This window comes from Physella acuta, unplaced genomic scaffold (genome assembly GCF_028476545.2).
Source record: "Physella acuta isolate Inbredline_101_S28 unplaced genomic scaffold, ASM2847654v3 ptg000622l, whole genome shotgun sequence".
Taxonomy (NCBI): Eukaryota; Metazoa; Mollusca; class Gastropoda; family Physidae; genus Physella; species Physella acuta.
Window position 1 is genome coordinate 34,223 of NW_026732141.1, and position 16,416 is coordinate 50,638.

The 16,416-nt window shown below is 44.6% G+C and overlaps 1 protein-coding gene across 1 annotated transcript in view; it reads left to right on the forward strand.

The window, feature by feature from the left end:
* The first annotated feature begins 1,358 nt into the window (after positions 1-1,358).
* LOC131948092 (filamin-A) overlaps positions 1,359-16,416 on the forward strand; it is a 66,057-nt gene continuing 50,999 nt past the window's right edge. The window contains exon 1 of the mRNA XM_059309600.1: positions 1,359-1,458. The gene's annotated coding sequence lies outside the window, so the exon portion shown is untranslated. The remainder of the gene's footprint in view (positions 1,459-16,416) is intronic.

Genomic DNA, 16,416 nt, shown 5'->3' on the forward strand with positions numbered 1-16,416 from the left:
CCCAACATACAAGTGTAGGAGTCAGTCGCAACATACAAGTGTAGGAGTCAGCCCTAACATACAAGTGTAGGAGTCAGCCCTAACATACAAGTGTAGGAGTCAGTCCCAACATAGAAGTGTAGGAGTCAGTCCCAACATACAAGTGTAGGAGTCAGTCCCAACATACAAGTATAGGAGTCAGTCCTAACGTACAAGTGTAGGAGTCAGCCGTAACATATAAGTGTAGGAGTCAGCCCCAACATACAAGTGTAGGAGTCAGTCCCAACATACAAGTATAGGAGTCAGCCCTCACATACAAGTATAGGAGTCAGCCCTAACATACAAGTGTAGGAGTCAGCCCTAACATACAAGTGTAGGAGTCAGCCCTAACATACAAGTGTAGGAGTCAGTCCTAACATACAAGTGTAGGAGTCAGCCCTAACATACAAGTGTAGGAGTCAGTCCCAACATACAATTGTAGGAGTCAGCCCTAACTAAGAAGTGTAGGAGTCAGCCCTAACATACAAGTGTAGGAGTCATTCCTAACGTACAAGTGTAGGAGTCAGTCCTAACTAAGAAGTGTAGGAGTCAGTCCTAACGTACAAGTGCTGCACCTTTCCATCCCCATTGTGTCATGTTGATTGTTACCTGATCAATCAATGTGTGACAGTTAAACATTGAGCCGTCAAGCAGTCAAAAAACAACGGTTGTTTTAGTTCCCCCCCCTCCTCACCAACAGTCCCTCTATGTATCCAACCAACTGGTGTATAGTGACACGATATGTCAACTCTGACTTTATAAGAGGTCTTTTGTTTACCTCTCTCTACCTCGTTTTATCCCACTCTCTCATACACAGGAGATGTCACTTGTTGAGACAGTTTTAGGGACGTCAGTTTGTGAGTTATCCTGCTCTGTGAATGACGTCAGTTTGTGAGTTATCCTGCTCTATGAGGGACGTCAGTTTGTGAGTTATCCTGCTCTAGGAGGGACGTCAATTTGTGAGTTATCCTGCTCTAGGAGGGACGTCAGTTTGTGAGTTATCCTGCTCTATGAGGGACGTCAGTTTGTGAGTTATCCTGCTCTAGGAGGGACGTCAGTTTGTGAGTTATCCTGCTCTAGGAGGGACGTCAATTTGTGAGTTATCCTGTTCTGTGAGGGATGTCAGTTTGTGAGTTATCCTGCTCTGTGAATGACGTCAGTTTGTGAGTTATCCTGCTCTGTTAATGACTTCAGTTTGTGAGTTTTCCTGCTGTGCGAGGGACGTCAGTGTGGAATATTTAAACCTTCGAATATTGATGAGCTCTTAATTCGTGAGATTACCCCCCCCCCCCCACTCCCCACCGGATCCTCACCTGTACTCGGGTGTTAGTCCGGCCCCCAGGTGGGCCAGTCATTGCACAGACTTCTTCGGTTTGGGTTGGCAAACTTACTCGACATTCTCAGCATCAAGACACTAGATCGAGTTGCTTCTTTCTCAAGGTAAGTCTTTAGGTAACTCATTTATTTAGCTTCTTCATTTAGCTCCTTCATTTAGCTCCTTCATTTAACTCCTGCATTTAACTCCTTTATTTAGCTCATTCATTTAGCTCCTTCGTTTAATTTCTTCATCTAACTCCTTAATTTAACGCCTTCATTTAGCTCCTTCATCTAGCTCCTTCATTTAGCTCCTTCATTTCACCGGTCACTTTGTGCTAGCTGTAGTATGTAATTCACTGTTTCGTTTATTACACTGACAATTAAACGGGTCATCTATTATTATTGTTGTACCATGCTATATGTAAGACAATTGTTTGTAACTAAGTACAACACAAACAGTGGCCAGTTTTGTTAAACTAATTTCATTTATCAGCAAGCATAGAATTTTTTTTTGCTGTTGTTGTGATCTATTGTGGTGACTCATTTGTTGTTAGAATTGTATATGCATTAGTCAGGTAAATACAATGGTAAGTATCAAACATTATTGAGTTAAATACAGTAACTAGCAGTATTCAGGTAATTAAATGGCTAGTATATCCACATGATTACTCAATTAAATGCATGGATAAGCATTACTCAATAAATACAATAGCAAGAATTAGTCAGTAAATGCAATAGCAAGCATTATTGAGGTAAAATACAATGGCCAGCCTTATATAAATACATGTCGGCACACTTAGTCACTCTTCATGATAGCTGTTTTTTTTTTTAAATTTATTTTCCGATTCAAAGCTCCGTTTTCTTTAAATAGCTTTGTGGGGGAGAGGAGGGGAGAAGGGGGGGGGGGGGGGCAATCGGCGGCCCCTGTGGACTGTTTGTAGCGTTGTAAACAATGATTGAGGCTCTATGAAGGAATGCACGCACGCGAATCTTTTCAAGCTTACGAACTTCGTACTGACTTAACCTAGGCTAGAACTAATATGCATGTAAAACTGTAACAGTTGTTTCAACTAGTTTCTACAATCTGTCACATCAGCAGACAACATAACTGCATAACTGTTGCACTTTGGGCAGCGCTCATCTGAAACCGAGAAATATTTGTTTACAAAACCAGCCGACCCATACGGATTATCTTTGATAGGATCTTTACGGCTTTAATCTGAGCGATGTTCAGTTAAAGTAATGAAAGACATTTAAGAGATGAACTAAAAAACTGACTTCAAATTTTAATTTTTGTATCGGGAGGACCGTTACACGGGGTCACGCTGACCTGACAGTGTCAACACTGAGGTAGACAAGAATTTAGGTGACACCATGCCCCAGGCCCAACCCTGGGCTAGAGTTACGGGTGGGGGGGGGAGGGGTCGAAATAATTTCTACTAGATCTGGTTAATTTAAACAAGTTTATCAAAAGCAAGGATCAGCCGTCCCAGAGCCTAACGCTAACCCCACACAAAAGTAAGGCCGTGCCAGAGCCTAACGCTAACCACACACAAAAGTAAGGCCGTCCCAGAGCCTAACGCTAACCCCACACAAAAGTAAGGCCGTCCCAGAGCCTAACGCTAACCCCACACAAAAGTAAGGCCGTCCCAGAGCCTAACGCTAACCCCACACAAAAGTAAGGCCGTGCCAGAGCCTAACGCTAACCCCATACAAAAGTAAGGCCGTCCCAGAGCCTAACGCTAACCCCACACAAAAGTAAGGCCGTCCCAGAGCCTAACGCTAACCCCACACAAAAGTAAGGCCGTCCCAGAGCCTAACGCTAACCCCACACAAAAGTAAGGCCGTGCCAGAGCCTAACGCTAACCCCATACAAAAGTAAGGCCGTGCCAGAGCCTAACGCTAACCCCATACAAAAGTAAGGCCGTGCCAGAGCCTAACGCTAACCCCACACAAAAGTAAGGCCGTGCCAGAGCCTACACAAAAGCAGACACCTTTTCTATTGAGGTAATTTTTTGTACCTGCCGCTATTTGAAGCCTGTCGTGTTTGATTGTTGGCTGACGTCATGATTGTGTCGGCATGTGTGCTTTCTGGTGAAGATTTCAATACGTCTGGTGCAAGTAGTGTTTGATGCAGGTAGTGTTTGGTTTGATGCAGGTAGTGTTTGGTTTGATGCAGGTAGTGTTTGGTTTGATGCAGTGTTTGGTTTAAAGTACAATCCGTTTTTTTTTTATCAGTTCGTACTTCGATCACTTTTTGTTTTTCTTTTAGCCATCCTAATATGTCTGAGCTACCCACATTATAGCTCAGGCTTCTAATGCACTTCAAGTTCAAAATCTAAAAATAGCGGACTAAGCACTCCTATATTTACCTGCATTTGCAGGTATTACATTTACCCCCCCCCCCCCCCCGAGAGTTAATTACCGTGTGTTTTAAGAACTGAGCTTAAAGCTCCGAGTTCAATGTTCAGTCCTATGTAAACATTGGCCCATCTAAGAACGTTCATTGGAGCGGGGCGTTTGCTGAGGCCGTCTTTGTAAACAGGGGAAGATGAGGTCAAATGTCAGCTGTATGCGGGTTGGACGTACCGCGGGTTGGTCGTACCACGGGTTGGTCGTACCACGGGTTGGACGTACCACGGGTTGGACGTACCACGGGTTGGTCGTACCACGGGTTGGTCGTACCACGGGTTGGACGTACCACGGGTTGGACGTACAACGGGTTGGTCGTACCACGGGTTGGACGTACCACGGGTTGGACGTACAACGGGTTGGACGTACCAAGGGTTGGACGTACCATGGGTTGGACGTACGTACCACGGGTTGGACGTACAGCGGGTTGGACGTACGTACCACGGGTTGGACGTACAACGGGTTGGACGTACCAAGGGTTGGACGTACCATGGGTTGGACGTACAACGGGTTGGACGTACCAAGGGTTGGACGTACCATGGGTTGGACGTACGTACCACGGGTTGGACGTACAGCGGGTTGGACGTACCACGGGTTGGACGTACGTACCACGGGTTGGACGTACCACGGGTTGGACGTACCACGGGTTGGGCGTACCGAGGGTTGGACATACCACGGGTTGGACGTACGTAGCACGGGTTGGACGTACCACGGGTTGGACTTACCACTGGTAGGACGTACGTAGTACGGGTTGGACGTACCACGGGTTGGACGTACCACGGGTTGGTTGTACCACGGGTTGAACTTCGAACCACGGGATTGTACGTACGTACCGCGGGTTGAAGTTAGAAGCACCACGGGTTGGGCGATCCAGGGTATGTCGACTCCTATCTCCCCCCCCCCCCCTCCCGACGGGCTGGTATCTGCTAAACTAGTTGGAAGATAAGCCGCATCTGTTAAATGATTCGTATTGGGAGGGCCGTCATTATCGGAAATGTCAAAAATAACTTTAATAAAGATGGGGGTGTCGAGTTTAGTCGTACTTTTAAGGCAAGTCAGGTAAATATTACGTGAACAACACATTTCGACATTAACACATAATATTTTCTGGTTTACTTTAATATGTATGTTGCATATAAAAAGCAGAAACACCTAATTCTCTCGTGTTTTGCATCGTCTGGTAATCAGCTGATTAAAATTCTTACTTTTGACCTCGAAACTCTAGATCTATAATCTAGAACATTATTTGCGGTTAATATAATTTTAGAAATATAACTTACCTTTGTAGATGTTGAAAAAAAACAATGCTACATTATACACAGAGTATATGAGCATTTACAAACATTTATATTTAGACTATGAATGTTGCCTGTCACGGGCTATAAATAGAATACAAAAAGGGGATTCTGGACATAAATAGAATTAGAGAGTGTGAATAGAAACGTCAAATAAGGGAAATAGTGTTGAGCTATTCACACGACGAACATATCTGAAGCTCGCATTTAATTGTCGCATGACTTAAGTCTTCAAGGCTGACGCAGCTAAGTCAGACTGACGCAGCTAAGTCAGGATGACGCATGAACTCAACTATGTTGGTACATGTTAGACGGTACAAATCAGCTAGAATGTTCTACGATATCTGAACATTTTCTGACGGCATGTTTTCTGCTTCGTTATCTTAAATGCGATATAACTGTTGAATCGAATCCAGATTGAGCAAATCTTGACATACTTTTAAGGCACGAAGGTTATCTACATTGGTATCTACATTAGTAACAGAAACTGTCCTTATCAAGTCCACATGTAGAGTCAGCTGTGAGTCATGGTAGAGTAGTGGTACGTAGAGTCAGCTGCGAGTCATGGTAGAGTAGTGGTACGTAGAGTCAGCTAAGAGTCATGGTAGAGTAGTGGTACGTAGAGTCAGCTAAGAGTCATGGTAGAGTAGTGGTACGTAGAGTCAGCTGTGAGTCATGGTGTAGTAGTGGTACGTAGAGTCAGCTGTGAGTCATGGTGTAGTAGTGGTACGTAGAGTCAGCTGTGAGTCATGATATAGTAGTGGTATGTAGAGTCAGCTGTGAGTCATGATATAGTATGTAGAGTCAGCTGTGAGTCATAGTATGGTAGTGGTATATCTACCTGACTGGTTGCCTTGGTCACTTCACAGCAGTGGCGTAGCGAGGTAGGGTGTCACCCGGTGCGGCACTTAATGGTGTCACCCCCCCAGAGGCATAGAGACCCTTCCTGGGGACAAACTTTCGAATTTTCGATTTGCACCCCCCTCAAGTTTTTCTCTATATCTTTAGCTATTTTTTGCCTTGGTGTCACCCCCCTAAGTGGTGTCACCCGGTGCGGTCCGCACCCCCCACCCCCCCCCCCCCCTCGCTACGCCCCTGCTTCACAGCCCTAGGGGGCGCCAAAATGATTTTAAAAAATTAAATGCTCATTTTAGCATTTTAGCTGCAGTTTTGCATTATAAATATAAAAAATATATTGGGGGGGGGGTCGAATTGAAAGTTTGTCCACGGGGGGAGGGGGCGTAAAATTTAAAGTTTGTCCCCGGGCGCCGGGAAGGGTCGCTACGCCTTTGTGTGTGACAGCTAATTGTGTGGGCACAGGTGCAGGTTGATGAGCTTGTGGTGCTTGTAAACTTGTATCAACATCATACTGTTGATAAGATCGTGATGTTGTAAACGTGCATCAACATCATGTTGTTCCACTGCTCACGAGGACGACCAAGGTCAACCGACCGCGCACGTCCAGATGTGGACCGTTACCCAAGTTACAGTCACGTGTCATATGTATGGCTGCTTTAAGTGACGTCTTTTTATTCCACCCCACCCCCTTCTTACCCCCACCCCTTCTTACCCCCACCCCTTCTTACCCCCACCCCTTCTTACCCCCACCCCCCTTCTTACCCCCACCCCCTCTTATCCCCAGCCCTTCTTACCCCCACCCCTTCTTACCCCACCCCTTCTTACCCCCACCCCTTCTTACCCCCACCCCCTCTTACCCCACCCCTTCTTACCCCCACCCCCTCTTACCCCACCCCTTCTTACCCCCACCCCCTCTTACCCCACCCCTTCTTACCCCCACCCCTTCTTACCCCCACCCCTTCTTACCCCACCCCTTCTTACCCCCACCCCCTCTTACCCCACCGCTTCTTACCCCCACCCCGCTGTGGTGCCACTAATCTCTGCCCAAGGCTTTTAAAGCTGCGGATTATGTGGATATGGATTAGACTGTACTCAGTGGTCGACTAGCTGTGTCTAAGAGGCCTGGGAATTTTTTTAAGTGCTCCATTAACTCTAGATTGAAATTTGTATTGCGCATCTTCCCCCATCTGGTTGAATGTAACGCCTTTGGGTGAAGGAATGGTGGTTTTGTCCTGTGGGCCCACCGACCACCGAAAATCTTTCTTGGGGGCCCATCGAGACTTTTTACAGGGGGCTCATCAAGATTTTTTACTGGGGGCCCACCGAGATTTTTTACTGGGAGCCCACCGAGACTTTTTACAGGGGGCTCATCAAGATTTTTTACTGGGGGCCCACCGAGATTTTTTACTGGGAGCCCACCGAGAGTTTTGACTGGGGGCCCACCGAGATTTTTTACTGGGAGCCCACCGAGAGTTTTGACTGGGGGCCCACCGGGATTTTTTACTGGGAGCCCATCGAGACTTTTTACAGGGGGCTCATCAAGATTTTTTACTGGGGCCCACCGGGATTTTCCCCAGGCAGACCGTGGGGCCAGCCCACCCATATGTTACGTCCCAAGTAAAAGTACTGAGCTAAACATGTCATCTGTCCTGTTGAAATCATTCATGCGATTATTTTACAACTTTAAATGCAAAAATACACACGATTTTTTAAATGTTTATTCGTTAAATTAGGATCTATTAAATTTAAATTAATTTAATTAAATGTAACTCAAATTAATTTCACCGTATAACTAAAGATAAAAACAAAATTTCAAACGTTTAAACAATACGGGCTGCACCCTTAAAATGACCCCCCCCCCCCCCCGCCCCAAGTCTCCTATACACTGTACACAACCATTTCAATGCTGCATCTTTAAATGGCCCCTCCCACGGGCTGGGGGTGGGGTGGTGAGCACCTCGACAGAGACACGCGAAAGGATCGGTAGATTGAACATTAGGGTGGGGGTGGGGGGCGAGAAGTGTAAGATAGATCCTCTAGAGATGTAAGACGATGCTTTGATTGCCTCCTACTTCAAGTCAGCATTGAAGCCGTCTTGTTTGTGTTTTTTTTGGCTGCCGTCTGTTTATGGGACACACGGAACCCTTGGCGTGCAAGAATTTCGATGAGCACTTTCTGTAGGATCAAACTCCTTGCTCACAGATTAGAGAAAGTTCTTATGTGCTCTTTCTACAAAGATCATATTTGCTGCTTTCTTGAAATACTCGCAGCACTGAAAAAACTACACCGACAGCTTTCAAAAGTTGAACACCCCATATCAAAATCAACAATTTTGATAACTTCGATTATCGCAGATTCGAGAGAAAATACATCATTTTAATTTTACCTAGCGAAATTTATTTATTTAAGAATATATTTATTTTTGGTAATTACAAACGATAAGACGAATTAAAAAAACTTTATGTATAAATTTAAAAAAAGTTATAATGTATAAAATGACAACAGACATAGCAAATGTATTTTAAACGTTACCGAATGGTTTTGGCGCATGTTCAGATGTTCCAAATTGGTTCCCATCTGTACTGCAGTACAGCCTTGACCTTCTCGTTAAAGGTCAAGACAAGCTCGCGCAGAACACCTGCTAAGGTTACTTTTATTTCTTGTTAACGATTGCAGCAAATTACCAGGTTGAACTATTTACTGATTTTGTTTAAAGTAAGGTTCTGTTCTTGTACGGTTTGTTTTGGCTTTCACCGTGTTGTGCTTGTTGGCTGGCTTTTGTCATGTGTTCGATGTTGGCTGGCTTTAGTCATGTGTTCGATGTTGGCTGGCTTTAGTCATGTGTTCGATGTTGGCTGGCTTTAGTCATGTGTTCGATGTTGGCTGGCTTTTGTCATGAGTACGGTTGGCTGGCTTTTCTGCTAAATACGATTTGGATGGCTTTTTTCCTATGTACGATATTGGCTGGCTTTTCTCCTGAATACGATGTTGAATGGCTTTTCTCCTGAGTACGATGTTGGCTGGCTTTTTTCTGGCTTTTCTCCTGAGTAAGAAGTTTTCTGGCTTTTCTCCTGAGTACAATGTTGGCTGGCTTTTTTCTGGCTTTTCTCCTGAGTAAGAAGTTTTCTGGCTTTTCTCCTGAGTACGATGTTGGCTGGCTTTTTTCTGGCTTTTCTCCTGAGTAAGAAGTTTTCTGGCTTTTCTCTTGAGTACAATGTTGGCTGGCATTTCCCCAAATAATTCCCCAGTCAGTGCTACCTCTTTGATGCTCAGCAAAGTTCTGAATAAGATATGAATCTTTCGTTTAGCTAGAGAGCCTCACGTCTATCGATAGAAAAAAATGATATAGAATCTAGGCTGGTTTGCTAACACAACTGTCTCTAGTAGGTGTTGTGTACTTTGCCAGAAGGTAGATTTCAAGGAGAAATGTTTAGTTTGCGAACAGGTTGATATCGAGAAAAATGTGTAGTTTGTTTTTAAACCACAAATCTGCCGTTAACTTCCACGTCGAAATGTGAAGATAAACAACCACTAGACCCCCCCCCCCAAAGCAGTGTGACGTCACGGTTCAGGAAGAGGTTCTGCTGTACGCAAGAATGTTATCTGTTATTGAGAGATATAGAAGCAGGTCTTTACAGCTGCTCCAGCTCTCAACAGCTATAACCGGCTCTACAGCTTTTATATATTTATGTCCAACCCTTTTCAGCTATGTCCAACCCTCTCCATCTATGGCCGACTCTCATCAACTCACTCCAGATATAACCCTCTCCAGCTATGTCCAACTCTCCAGTTATTTACAACCCTCTCCAGCTATGACCAACCCTCTCCAGCTATGACCAACCCTCTCCATCTATGACCAACCCTCTCCAGCTATGACCAACCCTCTCCAGCTATGACCAACCCTCTCCAGCTATGACCAACCCTCTCCAGCTATGACCAACCCTCTCCATCTATAACCAACCCTCTCCATCTATAACCAACCCTCTCCAGCTATGACCAACCCTCTCCATCTATGACCAACCCTCTCCAGCTATGACCAACCCTCTCCATCTATGACCAACCCTCTCCAGCTATGACCAACCCTCTCCAGCTATGACCAACCCTCTCCAGCTATGACCAACCCTCTCCATCTATGACCAACCCTCTCCATCTATAACCAACCCTCTCCAGCTATGACCAACCCTCTCCATCTATGACCAACCCTCTCCAGCTATGACCAACCCTCTCCATCTATAACCAACCCTCTCCAGCTATGACCAACCCTCTCCATCTATGACCAACCCTCTCCATCTATGACCAACTCTCCAGTTATTTACAACCCTCTCCAGCTATGACCAACCCTCTCCAGCTATGACCAACCCTCTCCATCTATGACCAACCCTCTCCAGCTATGACCAACTCTCCAGTTATTTACAACCCTCTCCAGCTATGACCAACCCTCTCCAGCTATGACCAACCCTCTCCAGCTATGTCAAACCTTCCCCAGCTATGACTAACTTCAGCGTCTAAATATCCCATGTTATTCTCCCTGTTGCTGCAGCCGGTCTGTCGCACGTTGGCACTTTCATGGTCAGTGTGTCATATGAGGTCCTATGTATGACCGAGGTCAGTGTGTCCTATGTATGACCGAGGTCAGTGTGTCCTATGTATGACCGAGGTCAGTGTGTCCTATGTATGACCGAGGTCAGTGTGTCCTATGTATGACCGAGGTCAGTGTGTCATATGAGGTCCTATGTATGACCGAGGTCAGTGTGTCCTATGTATGACCGAGGTCAGTGTGTCCTATGTATGACCGAGGTCAGTGTGTCCTATGTATGACCGAGGTCAGTGTGTCCTATGTATGACCGAGGTCAGTGTGTCCTATGTATGAGCGAGGTCAGTGTGTCCTATGTATGACCGAGGTCAGTGTGTCCTGTGTATGACCGAGGTCAGTGTGTCCTATGTATGAGCGAGGTCAGTGTGTCCTATGTATGACCGAGGTCAGTTTGTCCTATGTATGACCGAGGTCAGTGTGCCCTGTGTATGACCGAGGTCAGTGTGCCCTATGTATGACCGAGTTCAATGCTTCCTATGTTGGCCCAAAGTCACCGCGTCCTATTTTTTGCCAATAATCCACCGTTATTTTAAACCGTATAGCATTACCTTGATCCTGTTGCCAGACATCCACTTGTATGCTGTGAACCTTGATCCACTTGTATGCTGTGAACCTTGATCCACTTGTATGCTGTGAACCTCGATCCTGTAGCCAGACATCCACTTGTATGCTGTGAACTTTGATCCTGTAGCCAGACATCCACTTGTATGCTGTGAACCTTGATCCTGTAGCCAGACATCCACTTGTATGCTGTGAACTTTGATCCTGTAGCCAGACATCCACTTGTATGCTGTGAACCTTGATCCTGTAGCCAGACATCCACTTGTATGCTGTGAACCTTGATCCTGTAGCCAGACATCCACTTGTATGCTGTGAGCCTTGATCCTGTAGCCAGACATCCACTTGTATGCTGTGAACCTTGATCCTGTAGCCAGACATCCACTTGTATGCTGTGAACCTTGATCCTGTAGCCAGACATCCACTTGTATGCTGTGAACCTTGATCCTGTAGCCAGACATCCACTTGTATGCTGTGAGCCTTGATCCTGTAGCCAGACATCCACTTGTATGCTGTGAACCTTGAGATCGGTGCTTCAACCAATCTAGATATCAGCACCCAAATATAGGCGATGTATTTCCAGATGGGCGCTCTCTTACACTAGCCCGTTGTATGTTTCCATCTCAACATTTTCATAGCATGACTTGATATCATACGTGTCAACGTTTTTATGGTAAAACAATTATCTTTAAATGCCAAATACATGCAAAATATGTTTTTACCTTTTTATGTAATATTTAAAAACGAACACACCTGATTTTCGTGGATACACCTAGTTTTAATGTACACGTCTTGTGTTTATGTAAGTGTGTACGCGTCTTGTGTTTATGTAAGTGTGTACACGTATTGTGTTTATGTATATGTGTACTCGTCTAGTGTTCGTGTATGTGTACATACAGAAAACGCCCCAACACAGCTAGCCAGGACCTATCTCCCAGTGTTTACCTACACAACATACATTCTTGGAATGAAGGCTGTCGCTTTCTTCGTGTTTCCCTTTCGTTTATTGCTGCTAGCCATTCCACGGGCAAACAAAGAAAGCCCTTCTTACCGACGTTTGCCCTTTTGTTGCTTCTGACGGCAATGTCCAGGTGAAGAGTGGGGCATCTCAACAATTTCACATCGCTTCAGCCCGCCATTTCAACTTTTGTACTCGACGTACGTAAGATGCAGGGGTGTCAGCCATTTTTTATCGCTTGTAGGCATCGGGAAGTTTTGGAAAAATCATCTCCGAAATGAGAATCACATGTTGTTGTTTTACCACAATACGTCATCGCTTTCTGTGTTTACAGTTGTTACCTCTGTTGTTTACCCGCCAAAGATAACGGTGTTGACGATAATTGCTTCTTGTACTATATTTAAATAAGAAAATGCAAAAAGAGGGTAAACTTGGTTAATTATTTACTCTTGAAATCTATTCTGTATTGTATTTTTTACCGCATGAATTAAAACATACGATGTTTCCAAAGATTTAAAAGTTATGTATGTGCAATTGTTTTTTTCGTTAAAAGAAAAAAAAACGAAAAAAAAATGAATAAGATTGGATTTGTATTTAGATGAGGTGCGCTGGGTCGCACTTTACCCAGAGCCACACCTTCAGCATCGGGTAATCCCGCTTGGCTGGAGTTGTCTTCCAAATTAGGCAGCACTCTGCCACGTAGGGGGCGCTCGTGTCGAATCGTGTGCCTCTCGCGCGCAGAATGCGATGAGCTTGTTCCCGATGGTTCTTGATGGGGGTGGGGTGTGAAATCTGATAAGGTGGTGGTGGCGGGGGTGGGGAAATAAAAATGTGAAACAAAACTTAAACGTTTGGTGCTAACATAAACAGGTGTGTTGCTGTACACATATGGTTGGTACCGAGATGGTCAGCTGGTCAGTCCCCTGTACTCTAACAGTTGGTCAGTCCCCCGTACATCCCTGTACACATGCCTCCATGGTTTGTAGCGAGGCTGGTCAGCTGGTCAGTCCCCGTACATCCCTGTACCCAACAGCTGGACAGTCCGATCGGCTTACCGTGAAGATGTCCAGCACTGAGTTGTAAAATTCCCACAGGCTCATGTTGTAAGATTGTCACTGGCTCATGTGTTGTAAGCAGCTTTTTTTTTCTGGAATCTTCCCAACTTCCTGACCCCCCCCCCCCCCCCGGGACGAAGTACATATATATATATATATATATATATATATATATATATATATATATATATATATATATATATATATATATATATATATATATAATTTATACAGAAAATTTACTTTAATTATTCCCCCCCCCACCAGAAGTTTTGAGGCCCCCCCCCCCCCCGTAGATCAATGTCCGAATAAAACCCTTGTTGTGGTGTTGCCACAAATTTATGATATAAGATTGTCACAAGTAGAGTCTACATGTTGCAGTAAGCCAAACGTGTTGTTCCTGTTAGTGAGTATTTAGGATAAGTGAAAAAAAGAAGGGATGGAGGGAGTGGGGTGGTGGTGGTGTAGGGAGTGGGGTGGGGTGGTGTAGGGAGTGGGGTGGGGGTGGGTAAGTGAGAGTAAAGATTAGCTTCTAGCGATACGCTCATCATAAACAACCCCAGGTTATCGTCTGTCGCGAGATAAGTGCCCACAAACATATGTATGTCAGTAAATATGTGCAGGAACAAATGTGCCAAAAACATGCGCCACATAAACAAGTTTAATATAAGTATAGTGTTTCGTTTTACGCTTTTCATTTGAGAGCATGTTTTGTGACTTCTGCCTTCAGGAGATGGTGCGGTCAGTCATATGTCCAGCTGCCTTTAATTTCTTTAACATGAGTCAGGTACCTATTATAGCTGGGTGGACTCAGCGACGACCTACGGACTGAAGTAAAGAATCCGAACCTCGAGACTTGTGGGTTGTGTCGTGCGCTCTACCGACCGATCACCCTATCCTGTAATTAAAACACATTTGCCCATAGACTAATGTAAATAGAAGGTACATGTATGTGGTGTATGAAGAGACATATTTCATGGTGTGTATAGTTCAATGTGTAGCCGACGGACTTGAACGATTGTTGGGAGGATGCTTGAAATATCTACATGTCAGGGCGTCTAAACTGATGTATGGTGGTGATGGTGGTGGTGGTGGTGGTGGTGGTGGATGTGGTAGAGCGGATGGGGGAGGGGGGCAGTCCTAATTTTATTTGCTGCAGATCGGAACTCTTATTTCAAATGTCTAGAGCTCTTCCTTGTGTATGTAGGTAGGTACCTTTGTCTTTAGTGCACCTAGCGATTCTCTGTGTATGTAGGTAGGTACCTTTGTCTTTAGTGCATCTGACTTGGTACTACGAGTAAGTTTAGGTGCTCCAAGTCAATAGTAGCCCTGTTTCTTTTAGGTGCCCTGTTTCTTTTAGGCGCCCTGTTTCTTTTAGGTGCCCTGTTTCTTTTAGGTGCCCTGTTTCTTTTAGGTGCCCTGTTTCTTTTAGGTGCCCTGTTTCTTTTAGGTGCCCTGTTTCTTTTAGGTGCCCTGTTTCTTTTAGGTGCCCTGTTTCTTTTAGGTGCCATATTGTTTGATTTGAGACGTATATTTGAGACGTACCCTAGTGATTGGAGCAGGACATAACTGGATAGGGTGTGGGGGGGGTAGTGGCAGGGTTGATTGGCCGGAGGGGGGGGGGGGTAATGTCGACACGTCACAATGCGGTGTTACTGACGCCACTAAGATAATATCCGTGGCACACACTGGAAATATAAAAATAAGCACAGGAAAGAAATTCTCCACGGTTCTAAGCTCTCGACTGTCTTGGCACTCACATGAGCTTAAAAAAATGTATATGAAGAAATAACACGTTGGATGAACATAGTTTGTGACTACGCCCCAAAATCGAGTTTAGTTTAAGGTTAGGCCTAGTAGACAAAACGACGCTGTCAGCAGTTTAACTAAACAAAGGCTCCTGTAGATAAATAAATTTGTTTGCCTATTGCTAGAACGTGACCAGCCTTATTTAATGCAAATAGACATTCAGTAAGTTTACCCTGCAGTGATGGAAATTAGCGGCCGTTACAGTCTGTCTATTGACAGTCTGCAATGTGGTCTGCAGTTGTTGACTTACCTGTGAAAAATGCGAGTTTTAAAATTTTAATGTTTTGATGATTCTGGACACCCACTTGCACGCATACAGCAGGTAATATTTGTAATACTTGAGCTTCATCCAATGAGAGATCAGCTTACACCATCATCCAATCACAGATCTGCTTACACCTGACTTCTGATTCCGGGGATAAGAAACTGAAAATCATCTTACGCTTCTCAAAATAAGTTCAGAAAAAAAGATCCTCCTTGGCAGTTAATTAGTGTGGGCGAATCTGTGTGTGGAAAGGGGGGGGGGGGGGCACAAGAATAGAAGCATCTTTGTAGTGGATGTTTTGAAACATTTTTAGAAATAGGAATCTTATTTTTTTTACTCGTATCAAATGAAATATGGGTTTTATCTCCTGAAACTATATTGAAATGTGGATTTTGTTTACTAAGACTATTGAAATGTGGGTTTTGTTTCCTTAAACTATTGAAATGTGGGTTTTGTTTACTAAGACTATTGAAATGTGATTTTTTTCCCCCTGAAACTTTATTCAAATGTGGGTTTTGTTTCCTAAAACTATTGGAATGTGGGTTTTGTTCCCTGAAACTATATTGAAATGTGGGTTTTGTCCCCTGAAACTTTATTGAAATGTGGGTTTCGTCCCCTGAAACTTTATTGAAATGTGGGTTTTGTCCCCTGATACTTTATTGAAATGTGGGTTTTATCCCCTGATACTTTATTGAAATGTGGGTTTTATCCCCTGAAACTTTATTGAAATGTGGGTTTTGTCCCCTGAAACTTTATTGAAATGTGGGTTTTGTCCCCTGATACTTTATTGAAATGTGGATTTTGTCCCATGAAACTTTATTGAAGTGTGGGTTTTGTCCCCTGAAACTTTATTGAAGTGTGGGTTTTGTCCCCTGAAACTTTATTGAAATGTGGATTTTGTCCCATGAAACTTTATTGAAGTGTGGTTTTGTCCCCTGAAACTGTATTGAAGTGTGGGTTTTGTCCCCTGAAACTTTATTGAAGTGTGGGTTCTGTCCCCTGAAACTTTATTGAAGTGTGGGTTCTGTCCCCTGAAACATTATTGAAGTGTGGGTTCTGTCCCCTGAAACATTGTACATGTCTGAGCTATGTACCGCCCCATCCGCCTGTAATAAACGCTAGAATTGTGAGCGCGCGAAATCTCATCGTCTGCGCGTGGCAGGTTAATCAACCACTCTCCTGGCCTGGGGGTGGGGGTGGCTGTTTATCGTCTGATCCCCACAATGTACACCTCTGTCTGGTTCCATCCTGTCCCCCCACCCCCTATCCCGCCCCCA